Genomic DNA, 14,327 nt, shown 5'->3' with positions numbered 1-14,327 from the left:
ATCCCACTTCATCCCAATGATGCTCAAAGATTTGCCTTTTCAGCTGTAGTCATCAATCGAAGAGATCTCATGCAGAGATACCACTGAAAATCATTGCCCCAAAAAATGAAGAATTCACCTATAATTTGCCAACATTTTGTCACACAAGTTTTGTCTCCAGTTCAACAGAAGTATCCAAGATCCATGATTCTACACTACGTGGATGATTTGCTCATCGCTGCTCCAATGCAGCCAGAGATGGAGCAAACCCATCCTAGTGTTGTTACTGAAATCCAACATGTAGGACTTAAAATTTCTATAGCCAAAATTCAAGAAGTTCCACCCTGGAAGGATCTAAGATGGAAGATGACTGAAAAAACAATAACACCACAGAAGATACAGCTCCGGACCAGTGTCACCAACCTGCAAGATTTACAACAGCTTCTAGAAGAAATCTATTGGGTCACACCTGGTTTGGGAGTCACCAACAATGAACGGGGTCCACTTTTCAATTTACTGAGAGGAAGCTGTGACATCAATTCTCCCAGAATTCTAATACCTGAAGCTTGTGCAGTCTGTGACAAGGTCATGGAGGCTCTCCAAAGATGACAAACTCATCATTGTATTCCAGAAAAGCCTTTCTTTTTTGCAATTTTAGGAGAAAAAAATGCAGCTTTGTGGTCTCATTTTTCAAAGGGACCCTTCTGAGAGACATCCTTTGTTGATAATAGAATGGGTTTGCCTTCCCTACAGGTTTCCAAAGATTATTTTCACAGTTTTAAAGATGATAGCAGAAATTGTGATTAAGGTCAGAACAAAATTGTTAAGTTTAGCAGGTCAAGAATTTGGAGCTCCCTATTTACCACTGAAAAAAGATGATCTTGACAGGGCAATGAAAATGCATTGCAAATGCAAAATTCTGCAAAATTCTGATGATTTGCAATGAGCATTGTTAAATTTTCCGGATATTTCTTCTGTTCATTACCCAGCTCACAAATTATTGCATGTAAAATTGAGTTTTAGAGAGAAACCTATGTTAAGTAAAGAACCTTTTAACGCAATAATTCTCTTCACTGATGGATCTGGCAGAAGTCACAAATCGGTCATAACTTGGTTGAACCAAACAACTAGAACTTGGGAATCAGATATTCAAATAGTAGAAGGATCTCCTCAGATTGCTGAACTTGCTGCTGTAGTTCAGGCTTTTCAGCTCTTCCCACAACCTTTTGATTAATTAACACATTTTGCTTATGTTGCTAATGTGGTTAAAAGAATAGAAGGATCAGTTCTAAAGAATGCTAGTAATGACACTTAGATATCATTGGCTTTCATGGCTTTATACAACTTTGCAATAATGAACTAATCCATATTTTGTTTCTCACATCAGGGCTCATTCTTTGCTTCCTGGATTTTTAGTGGAAGGAAATGCCAGAGCAGACAAAGTGACAATGCTTATTTCAAACACTTTGCCAAACATTTTGGAACAAGCAAAACTGAGTCATGCCTTTTTTCAGCAAAATGCACAAGCACTTGTGGGAATGTTCAAATTTCCAAAAGTCAAGCTAAGGCTATCATTAGTACTTGCCCTGAATGTCAGCTTGTGCACCCTCCTGTTTCTACAAAGAGTGACCAACCCACGGGGTTTACAAAACCTGCAGTTATGGCAAATGGATATCACTAAATAGCCTTCCTTTGGTAAATTTACCAATACTCATGTTTCAGTGGACACATTCTCTGGTGCAGTTTTTGCTTCTCTTCACACAGGTGAGACAGGTAATCATGCCTGTCAACATTTTTTGCAAGATTTTGCTTCATGGGGTGTGTCCCAAGAAGTAAAAACTGACAATGATGCTGCATGTACAGCTCAAAAATTTGCCACATTTTTAAAGATTGTGGTGTTCATCACATCGTTGGTGTTCCTCACTCTCCCACAAGTCAAGCAATTGTTGAGAGGGCACATCAGACATTAAAACACATTCTAGATCAACAGAAGGGAGAGTAGTGGTCACACCACAGATGCGGCAGAACAACAGCTCTGTGTCAGAACACAATCCACCAAATTTTAGGCATTTTTCCAATAACACATAGGCAAAACTGAAAGAAAATCCCCATTTTAATTAGAAACCCTGGGAAAGGACCCACTGAAGGTCCTTTCTGATCAATCCCTTGGGGCAAAGGGTATGCTTCTGTCTCTACAGGTGCAGGAATTAAGTGGGTCCCAGCCAAAAACGTCAAACCATATCGCAGCCAAGAATGTGTTGACGAGTTCAAGACTGTAGAAGCAAGTAGGCAGACGTGAGTGAAACAGAGGGATCATGGGTCATGCCTGATGTTCCCTTTTCATCAGCAGGACCCGCAAACTCTTATTGGATGCTATTTATAAATGTTTCAATTGTTGGTTTCATTGTTGTAAGTCTGGTGAAATTGACAATGGGAGCAATCCTGTATTGCATAGGAACATTTGGGCCAAAGAACTTCCCAAAGCAGTATCTGAGCCCCAAGAATTAGAAATCCTTGGCCCTTTAACAATGGATTTCTGCCTTACGTTTACAGCTAATGATTGGTGAGGTGATCCTCCACAGTACATTATTTTGCATACAAAATTTTGTTAGTCATTTAACAGATGACTTTTAACTTTAAAAAAGTGTCTTGGTTTGAAAAGACAGGTGTCTGCTAAGGAAGGCAGGAGCCTCCCCTGAAGTGGAAAATGTAAACCCCCTCCCCTTGAATTGTTATCATTTTGAAATTAAGGAGGCCTCTCAGGCAAAGATATGGAATAACAGTTATTAGGGAAGAAAATAAAAGTAAAGTAAACAATGCAGTATTTGCAGTAGGACAAACCAGAACCCCCAAAAACATAAGGAGGCCAAGTGATGGCCCTGGCCTAAGAACCTTCTGAGCCAAACGGCCTAAGCCAAACTCATAAGGAAGGCTGTGCATATCCACAGGCCCGAACCCTGCTGCCAGCACAATGGCAGCACGGGTAGTGAGATGCTTCCTTTCCCCTAAACCACTGAGGCATGCCAGCAGCAGGGAAATAGAAGCCTTCCCCAGCAATCCCATCTGGGGCCTGGAGATGTTTGTTCCCCACAGCAAACCAGCTATGGTCTCCTCCAACTGTGCCCTCTCCCTCTGCAATGCATCGGGTTTGTCTCTCATCCGCCCCGCGGCATCATCCCCGTCCCCTCCGGGCTGGGGATCAGAGGCAGAACTCTCTGGATGCACCTGCCCCCCCATGCCACTAAGGCACAAGAGAGGCGGCAGCCTCCATGGGACAATCCCCGAAAAACCACCCCCAAACCGCCGAGAATGCTGATCTTAAAAACAGGCAGCTGGACTGCCACAACAGTGAGCTGGCGGGCAGCCCCCGCTCCACGGAAGGAGAGACCCCCTGCCGGGGCGACTGCTGGGACGTCCAGTGGAAGCAGCGGGGAGGGAGCCGGAACTGGGGAGGGAACCGCGCTGATCCGCCGCGGGCTGCTCCGAGGGTCCCGCAGGTTCAGCGCTGTTTTCTGCCGTTGACTCCGGGGTCTGCTGCGGAGGCGCAGTCGCAGTCTCCATCGCAGCGCAAACTGGCAGCAGCGGAGCTGGGAGAAGCGGTGGAGCATCGCTGTTGCTTAGCAACAGGTCAATCGCCGGAAGTGCTGTCTCTTCTGCCTTCTCCGACACAGGCTCTTGCGGGGGCAGGGAGGCCTGTGAAACCGCGGGCGGGATCTCCTGGAGTGACAGCTCTAGCAGGGGCGTGGAGGAAACCTCAGAGACCGGTGCTGCCCCCATGTCTGAAGGAGGCGGAGTCTGAGAGGCCAGCGCTGGCTTGAGCGGCCACTCCCATCCCCCCGGAGAGAGAGAACGGGGGGAAGGAGAAAACTCCATCTGAGCATGCTCCGGAGCAAGAGTAAAAAAAACTTCTTCGCCCGGCGAAGTTTCGCCCCCCCCCCGCCGTGAAGCAGGGGGGGGGAAAAACCCAAAGCCATCCCCCACCGGGTCTTCTGCCAAAGGTGGTGGAAACGGAGCTTGGCCATAACAATTAGAGATCCATTGAAAACAAGCTGCTCTGCGTTTCAGGACTGGGAAAAGCTTTATAAATGCTGGGTAGATAGAAGGCAACACACGTCCCTCAATGTAGACGCGCTGGATAATGGAGTCCATGCACTCCCAGACAAAAACATCTAAAGCATATAAGACATCAGCAAAGAACCCAAAAAGCTTTGCCCATCTAAAGAACTCATAGATATCTGTTTCTGACAAAAGGAAACCGTCTTCCCTGCACCAATGTTTCCAGAGGGCTATGATTTTCTCCTCTGAAGGGGAGAATTGAATCTCTTCTGGCAAGGCATGTGTTTGCCATACGAACAGCCACAAGCTACGAAGGGCTGGTTCATCAGGGATAGAAAAGTGAACAGTACCTTTTGAAAGAGTCCAGCTTTCTCTGGCCAGCTCCACAGGTCTGCTGCTCTTTTCCGTCATCTTTCCTGATGGTTTTCCAGAAGAAAGTTCTGTTGTGGTCAGCCTTGGCTGTGAACTCTGTCCATATCAGGATCTTCAGTTCTTCAGCTCCTGGCTTGAATCCACTTTCTGTGGTGACTTCAACCATCAAATGCCACACATACAGGATTTTTACCCAGTGCAGCAATTTGCTCCTCTGGTCTTATTAGATTAATTTTTGCTCTTACACGAGAGGTCACCAGATATTACCGGGCCTGAGTGGGCACGGCTGGTGAGAGAGAGACGGTGAATCTTGTATCTTGATCAGAAGGCTTATTTATTAAGATATTATATATAATACATTAAGACTATACTAAATAGAATATAGAGAGAGGTTTGCAGAGCTGCTAGCTAAGCTAAGAATAGATAGAAAGAATCCCAAACAAAGTTGTGTCCAGGGACTCAGTCCCCTAACTTGCACTGGTGATTGGCCCTTAATTATAAACATAGGAAATGAACCAATCAAGGTGTCCCTGTTGCATTCCACAGCAGCTGATAATAATTGTTTACCTTCTCTTCGGAGGCCTCTGGCCTCTGGCCTCCGAAGACGCAGAAATCCAAAAGAAAGGATTTCTGTGGAGAAATGTCTGCGACAATGCAGTAATAGGAAACAACACTGACAGAGTCAGGATACAACCTGACACCTGTCAGGGATGGAGAGAGATGGGAAAGACTTCCTCGGTGATCAGAATCCAATTTTATTGTGGGATACAAGTGCTTATATACTATTTCAGGGAGACTAGTAATGTGTACTACAATGATTGGGTTAAAATCACATACACAAAGTTATGCATATATCAACATCTCTTGCTTGCAGAGTTTAATGGGATTTTCTTTTTCCAGTAAATCCGTTTGATTTCATCTTCTGGCAATCTAGGTCTGATTTTCAAAGTTCTGTTTGCTTTTGTCAAGGCATCCCGTTATCAAATCTCTGATGTTAACCAGGTCCAAAGTCCTTCATCTGTCTGGTGTCCTCCAACATTCCAACAGACACCCTGTTGATCAGGGGACTGGTAGCAATCCAATTGAAATGGTGGCTGCCATCCTCCTGGAGAGGCAGATGTGGTTCTGTTGAAGCAGTGATCCTGTAGAAGGGTGTGGTCCTCCTCTGAAGATCCAGTGGTGGTGTAGATGGGCCTGGTCTTCCTCTGGGAATCCAGTGGAAAAGGCAGCTGCTTCTCTGGGAATCCAGTGGAAAAGGCTGTCCTGGTGTCCCAAAATCTCAGCTTCTATCCAGTTAGGAATGTTTGGCTTCTCCCTCTGGGCAGAGCTTCTCACAATGTGGGATGATGTAATTTTATCAGTCATGCTGTGGCACTCAATGGCACATTAAGAGAAGATGTCTCCCTGGAGGGAGGACTGGTTTGTGGAAGAGATGAAGAAAACTGCTCAATTAACAGAAGATAACAGAGACACACCTCTAACAGATGCAAACAGAATATACACATTACCTTGCAACCTAGGACAAAATGATGACAAGTGGCAGAACTTCAGTTAAAGAACTTTGCAACTAAAATTTGGCTATGATAAATAGATTTTTTTTTTTTTTTTTGTAGCTTAGTAGATATCCCTTGGATCTTAACAATCCTTCTTGAAACAAGGCAATAATAATGAGTAGGAGTATTAAGAAAACACTTCTTAATACACACACAATTAGACTTCCTTGATGCACAGCAGTAGTTGCCTGAGACAGAAATATAACATTTTCTAAATCATAGGCATATTGATTTTGGTCCTAACATCGCAAACACCCATAATGTGTATTTTACTACAAACTTTTAGGCATATTTTACAAAGAGTTGTACATTTTCCTAACTTTTGTAGGATAATCCTTCAGTGTGTTTATATTGGAGTTTTTGGAACATGACAGCCTTGATTTTTAAGGAGCTAAGGTGGTTGTGAGGTTTTGAAAAGGTTAATAGGGAAATGTTGGCTTTCTCTTGCACTTGGTGAGAGAGTGGCTCTCTCTTAGCTGCTGTGAAATGGCTGTGGCATGTGCCCAGCACCATCTTCTCAGGATGGCTTGGTTGCTATTGCTGGCATGGCCCCACACCCTCGCATGCTCCTTTACACTGTTTTTTGCTGGTTGGGCCCTCCACAGGGGTTTTTCCCACACTCTGCTTCTGGGTTTGGTGTCTGCAGCTCTTCTCAGATCCGTCCTTGGAGGAAGGCTCCGGGGCAGGGCCACTCCCGGTGCACACACGGCGAGGCTCCATAGAGGTGTGACTTTGGAGCCAGCCCACTTGCTTTCCATGGCGATGGGAAGTGCGAGGGACCCGGTGCCAATGGCAGGGTCGATCTCAGTGGCCACGTGGCACGGTGCAATAGCTGTGGAATTGCCCTTCAACCCAGAGGGCTCGGAGCAGCTGCATGGTGTGGTGTACCCAGAGGGGCAGAAGTGCCCACCATGTGCTCTGCTCCCCCAGAGCAGGGCGGCATGGTGTGCCCACCTGAGTCAGCTGCCAGAGCTGTGGGGGCCCTCATCTCTCCGCGTGTCTGGATTGTGCAATCGGCACCACCTGAGGGGTGTGGGACTCCAGGCGGCTCTCCAGGCGGCTCTCTGGAGCTGTTAGCTCCAGCTGCAGGCAGGCCTGGAGACCCTTTGGTTTTGGTTACATTGCATTATGTACTTTTCTTTGCTTAGCATATTAATACAGTACAACCAATCTATACCTTAACTATTATCTATAGCCTATCATAACTACTACAATTACCATATTCATGTTACTGTTCTCCAATCACTAAAAGTTAGTACATTACAGTTTAAGCTAGGAGTTGTTTTTCAGTTTTCTTGCAGTGGAAAATTCTGAGACCTTTTTTCTACTTGCAGTTTTGCTGACTTGTTTGCCTGTGCTATCTTTCTGCTTGGTAAAAACATCTTCTTTGAGGTGGGTTTTTCAGACTTTGCTCTAAGTCATAAAAACCCCTTCTAACTAACATACCCTTTGCCTCCTTGGTTATCCATTAAGACTGGCTCAGCAATTGTTTTCTTCTATATCAAAACTTGTTTCCATCTCTATTCCTTCACCAGACTCTACATTTAAAAATCTTTCTGCTAAGCATGCATGTCTGTGTGACTTTCTTGTCAGACTTTCATCCTTCCCAACAGCCGCCGGCTCTCTGGACATCGTTGGTGTCCTCGGCTTGGACAGCCCCTGGATGCTCTCTGTTTTCCGAGATTCCCCCACTCCCTGGGGCTGTGCTGCTTTCCATGACCACTCCGCATCGGTCAGCCACAGTTCCATTGTAGTAGGACACGTTTTCTCAGCTGCTGGGGCCCACTGGCTCCTGCGGCAATGCTGCTCACGCCCAGGGTGGAACAAAGAGGTGGCTGCGCTGCTGCCCTTCCCCCTTTGCCCTTCATAATCCAATTTCATACGTCCAGAACAAGCATCCATGGTTTTATAATACCGATGGCTGCATCATCACCAAATGACACTGCCTCAAATATATTCTGTCCAACCCTCTCCCAAAAGGGCAAATCTAAAATGTCCCCTTCTGATATGTGCAGCTCATGGTTTTTGCACCAGGTGAATAAAGCTTATAGAGCTGGTTCATCGTGGTTTATCCCTCTTCTTTGAAAGAAGAAAATCAGTAACCTTCGTTACGGAGTTTTCTGGTCCTGACATCCAAGCTCCCACGGTCTCTTAAGTGGTTCCAGTCCACAAAAACAAGGCTAGCAACCTCACAGCACTTCACACTACTTAGAAAACTCCTGGGTTTTCACCATATTGGCTCTGTCCCCGTTTCCAGCTCCCAGGCTGTATTTCTCCAGTTCCAAACTCCAATCCAGGGTTAGATGTCCTTGTAATCTGGTTCCCACACTGCTTCCCAGCTCTCAAGCTGCTTGTAATCCAGTTCTACACCGTTTTCAGGCTCTAACGTCATGTGTCTCCTTTGCTCTGTGCTTCTGAGTTCTTATCATTTCGGAGTTTACCACGTGTTAGGCCACATGAGGGGGCTGCGGGTGCAGGAGACAGAGATTGCTCAGCCTCGAGGTTCGTGTGGCACAGAGAGCGTTTATTTCCCAGGTTACCCCTAATACAGAGCATTTGAAAGACCCGGTCTGCATATGCTCATTGGTCTGAACTCCACACCCCCTGGGGATCTGGCCAGTGAAAAGCTTGCAGCTTCCTAAGAGACCTGACTGGGAGAAGCCCCTGGCAGTCAGTCCTGAGGCTTGGTAGCAAGCTCATCCATGACATTTGGTAACACCAGCCAACGGGTGCCTTCTTTCTGCTCAATTGTGTTAGGTTTCACTTTGGTTTCATTTATGTCAGGTTGAGATTAAAGGCATAAAAAGGATGCAATTTTTACAATAAACAGATCTCCTTTGGATGCATGACGGGGTCCCTGTTGCTTTGTTCTCCACTGCCACATGCAAATCTGCCTTTTGGGAGTGCTAATTCAATAAATAGTCGCTATACATAAACAAAGCTAGGGCTATAATTCTCAAAAAAACTTAGAACTGTCTCAAGGTGTTTTGCTTTGTTTGACAGAATACCTTAGGTGTGGAGTTGTGGTGGTGTTCACAGGGGTCCCATGACAAGGGAAGAGACGAGAATCTTGACTCCATGCTTCAGAAGGCTGATTTATTATTTTATTATATATATATTATTAAAATGATATATTAGAACTATACTAAAAGAATAGAAGAAAGGATTTCATCAGAAGGCTTGAAAGGAAAGGAAGGGAATGAATAACAAAAGCTCGTAACTCTCAGAGAGTCCAAGCCAGCTGACTGTGATTTGCCATTAATTAGAAACAACCACATGAGACCAATCAAAGATCCACCTGTTGCATTCCATAGCAGGAGATAATTATTGTTTACATTTTGTTCCTGAGGCCTCACAGCTTCTCAGGAGGAAAAATCCTGGCCAAGGATTTTTCAGAAAATATCATGGCTACATGGGGTAGAGAGTTATATCTTACACGCTGCCTTAAAAGAAGAGATACTGCAATCCCACGAAATCACATCAACCAAAGCACTCCCAGTCTATTAGTAAGAATTAACAAAGTCTGAACTTCGAGATATTTTCTATCTCAAAGCTTTGTACATACATCCATCCATACAATACCACTGTGATTAACTACACTGACACACAGGTTTGCATAAGTACTATTTTCTCAAATACATTGGAGTATGGTAGAGCAAAAGAAAACATCAATTGCAGCGTCTAAAGCGTGTGGTTAAATATTCCTTTTGTGATCACAGCTTTAAATTAAAATTTACCCTTATAAATAAAGGTATTAGAGGTTCCCCATGAACTCCACAGATTTTAAAAAGGTGTTTGAAGGCTAGGTCTGAAGAAAGAGAGGTATTTCATTAGAAGGTTTCAGTTGCAGAGTTTTCTGACTATTTGCCACCCGTCACTTCTGTTTACAGTGTCTATAAAATCATTTCCATGCTGAAACTCACTAACAACTACCTTCCATATTTATTTATGGTTAGGCACTCATGCCAACTCCTGCTGAAGTCAAGAGCAGGTTTCTAAATATAGCAGGAATAAGATTAAACCTAAAAGATCTGCCAGTGCTATCACTGAAATATTGATTTGTGTGTTTTCTTATTTTTTGAACCAAAATATGACCATAGCAGCTGGTATGCAGTTGCAATAATCACAGAACTGAAGTCATTTGAGATTACAGAAAGGTTAAAAATTATGCACGGGAAGGTAATAACAGGAATTTCTAGCTAACAAAAAATGGTTTCTCCTGCAGCCTTGAGGTCATGTCCTTACACCCTTCTCAAAAGCAAACTTATTCATTGAACTCTCATCATCAACCCACACATATTTAAATTAATTGGAACTGTTGATTAGCCCATGTCAATTAGCATCTTGCTTTTTCTTTCTGCTGACTAACTCTGATTCACTTTCAAATCATAAATCTTTCAAGGAAAAATATACCATGCAGAGGAAAACCCAAGGCATAGGCTTCCGTACATGCTATTGCCAATCCCTGTGTGACAGCCTCCTGCTAGCTTCCTACATCAGACACAGGGCAACTTCGCTGCAGCACTGACTTTCTTAATATTGGTGACATTTTAAAAAACCAAAGACACTGCTTGTTTTAAAAGTCCTAAAAAGAGCATTCTGAGTTCCTGATAGCAAACATAGAGGGACTAATTTGGTTTAGGAGAGAAGGTGTTTGTGCAGTTGGATAACAGCTTGTATGTTGACTTGTCTGGGGGGATTTATACGTTTGCGCTCCCCTTGTTTGAGGCAATGAGCGCAATGTCACCTGTGCATAGCCAACACCACAGTTTAAGACTATATGCCTTGAAGGTGCAATGCTTTATTTGTAATCAAAGGGGAAATGTATCTAAACTTATTAGGATAAGCAGTTCCTTTGCAAATAGACTGATCTAGAAACTTTGCGATTTTTAAGGAGTAAACTCCTAAGGTTATAAGGAAAATGCACATATGCTTTTCATCGCCTTACAGAATTTTCTTGGACACGATTTCATTTTTTTGAAACTGGACTTGTACACCTGCAAATACATATGAAGGGTCTTGTTAAATTTATTTCAAAGGTATTTCAGACAGCAGGAGTAGCAGTAACATCTTTCATTTCAACAATGCTTGTTGGTTTCTTTTGTACTTAACTCCTAGGCTACTCATTTCCTTAAAATAGGATTTAATTTATACAGAGATATGTTATTGTTTTAGTCTACAACTGTTACTCAGAATTAGTTTTGCAAAATGAATGCTCACAGAAGTGCTGATTTGACAATCTTAAGTACTGCAGCATTTTAAAGAGATAGGATATTGGGATCTGTATTCCACATCTACTCCAATAGATGTGGAATAGAAACCACATTACCTGTGACTTCCTTTCTCAGTTAAAAAGAAAAAGAGGAGAGAAATAGCTGGGCTTTAGCTGTGTGTCTGGATATGAAGCCATGTGAGATTTTTGAATGGCTCCACACAAGTTTTTCAAGTTTTCTCTGTGTCTCCGAGTGCCCCAGCCCTTGGACCACCACTGTCTGGTTTTGTTGGTTTTGCATGGCTTAATTTTTGGAGAGGAGGAAAGAGGGCAGCCACCAAAGTGGGATTTCTCTGAGGAGCTGGTAAAAGCTTTCTCCACGCAGGCAAAACCAATCACTGACTGGCTCTGAAAATAGGCCCACTGCTGAACCAATTAGAAAAGCTGGTGACGCCTCTGGGACAACATATTTAAAAGAGGAAAAAAGGTGCAGGAAGCTCCTTCTGCCTTCCAAGGGGGGCTGCGGGGACAGCTGAGCCCCTTCCCAGTGGGGTTGGTGGCTCTTTCCCATCAGGGCCGCCGGGCCCTGCGGCCGGGGCCCATCCCAGCGCCGCCAGCAGCTGCAGCCAAAGCCGGGAGCCGCCCTGGGGACAGGAGCAGGAATGGCCCCGCTGCTTGTGCCGGGGGCAGCCCCGGGACCCATGCCAGGGGAGGCCCCACGGCCGAAAATGCGAGGGCCAGGGCCACAGGAGCCCACGCTGCCGCCGCCACCTGGGCGCGGCCCGCGACACACTTTGCCTGCCAGGCCACCAAGAGCCTGCTGCAGCGCAAACCAAAGGACAGAAACCTTCTTAGCAGGACCACTCTCTTTGTTCTCAAGGCTAAGACAACCATTTGCATGCATTAGTCACTGCACTAATAGAATAGTGACTAGGGGGAATAGAGGGCTCAACAATGTCTGCTACAGCTAAAGGAATTCAGCATTTGTTACAATTCAACTTTTTCTCAACACCTTCCTGCTCTGGGAATTGCTCACAAGCATTTCATCAATGCACCTCGCAAAAGCTTTTGCTGACTGAAGCTGCTTTGCCTTTTTCCTTCAGAAATTAATGAAGAAAACACAAATTGCCTTCTGAAACCCTTCTGCTCCCTTCCAAATCAGTTCACTACCCAAGCAAAAGCCACAGACTCATCCCTGATTCCCTCTGGGAGATAGGAGGTAATATTTTGCTGCAGCCAAAAGGTTATTGGAAAAAAAAAAGAAAGCTGTTGGCGCTAGGTGGAGTTAATTATGCTTTGCATTTGTTCCAGTTAATTTGGTGGGTATTGCTGTGAGCTGGAAAAGGGGAGGGGCTGAACACTAGACAAAAAGGGAAGTAGAAGTGGAGAGGGGACAGAAAAGTAGGCTGTCAGTAGAGAACAGACTTTTCCTTTGGCTGGGTACTCCCTAGTACCCAGCCAAAGGAAAAGGGGAGAGGGATCGTGCAGGGCTGGAAAAAGCAATAAAAAGCAGCATTATCTTGGCGTGTGTATGTTCAGCTCTCAGGAGAGAGAGATACACAGCTGGCTCAGTTGAATCCTTACTGATAAGGTTCTCTTTTGCTTTAATAGCTTTGTCTCCATTAAATTGTATCCAAGAGTTTGTTTATTTCTAATACCTCTCTCCCAGCAGCTCAGAGCTGCACTGCACAGCGCTTGCTGTGCGCCAGAGAGCACAAAGCAGGCTGGCCTGATGGGCCTGAATATTTCTGCAAAACACTCTGCATCTCACACCTTTGCGCTGGCTCAGTGCAGAACTGCAGGATTGCAGGCGCTTCCTCCCAGAGCTGCGTGAGGCGCTGGCTCCTGCAGATGTGCCCTGCCAAGCTGTCCCTGCCTCACGCTGGCCTCGCTTCCCCTGGCACAAGAGCCGGGCCTGAAGGAGGCTGCCCTGTGCTCCAGCCTGCCGAGCAGCCCGGCTCCCTGCCCCCGTGCCCAGAGTGCTGCACACACTGCTGACCTTTGCCAGGAGTTGCAGGGCAGCCGGCAGAAGAGGAGGAATCCTCAGGCAGCCCAGTGGCCCTCGGCTGCCCTGGGCCTTTCTCTGCTCCTGGGCACACTCCAGACGGCCAATGCCTCCAGGCTGGGCTGTGCCCAGCACGGCTGCGCTTCCCCTCGGCAGCAGCCAGCTGCCACCTGGGCTCTGAGAGCGGAGGATTCACCCGCTGCCAGGAACAGGCACCCAGGGCCCAGCTGCTGCCTCTTGCAGCTCCAAGGGCCTCCTTCCAGCCTGCCTCTGCCAGGTCTCAGCCTGCTCTGGCCTCTGCCGGGGCTCTGCTGGGGCTCCACCCCGGCCAAGGCCGGGCCCACTCTCACCTCATGTCGTCATCTTATTTCAAAAGTTTCATACCTTCTCAGTGATTTCTCATGGTTAACTCCTCACATCACTGATTCCTTCTTTTTCACAGCACAACCAACAAAATCAATCTCTCTCCTCACCCAACTAACCCACTCTTTTGTAGCACTCGTCTTCTCATTGGACACAGCTGTGGCCTATTAGGGGCAGGCCTGTTCCTAATCTTTGGTGATTAGTACAGCTGCAACTCCTCAGGGGTGAGATTGCCTTCTGCACTATTCTCTTATATTCTATCCCTCCACAACCTCCCAGGTGCTGACAGCTCTGCACCACAGAAGACCTTCCCGAGTACCCTCTCTGATCTTTCTGCTTTCTAACTTGAGCAAGGCTCTCCATCCGCCAAAGACACTGCACTTAGGGATACAAATCCAAGTGGCAGGAACCCAAATGCTCTTGAGTCACAGGTCAATACCTTCATCTGCACCAGGGGTTTGGGCTGCCCAGTTCTTCCTTTGGTTTTTCCTTCAAATGCCATTGGTTTTTCTGCCTCAACTAGAAATACCACAGCTAGGCAAAAACCAGCCAGTGGGCCGTATTCCAAAGGCAATGTGCTCTGGGTAGGATGAATGAAGAACATCCTACCCCCAAAAACCTGCCAGTGGGTCGTATTCCAAAGGCAATGTGCTCTGGGTAGGATGAATGAAGAAGATCCTACCCCCCTTTCAAAGCACACCAAAGAAGCCGTAAGTGTGACTGAGGACCAAGAAAAAACAACTGGCAGTTCAAAAGGAAGTGTTGAGTTTTCTGAAGGGGTCAGAAG

Source organism: Melospiza georgiana, chromosome Z (genome assembly GCF_028018845.1).
Source record: "Melospiza georgiana isolate bMelGeo1 chromosome Z, bMelGeo1.pri, whole genome shotgun sequence".
NCBI lineage: Eukaryota > Metazoa > Chordata > Aves > Passeriformes > Passerellidae > Melospiza > Melospiza georgiana.
This window is presented reverse-complemented; position numbering follows the sequence as displayed.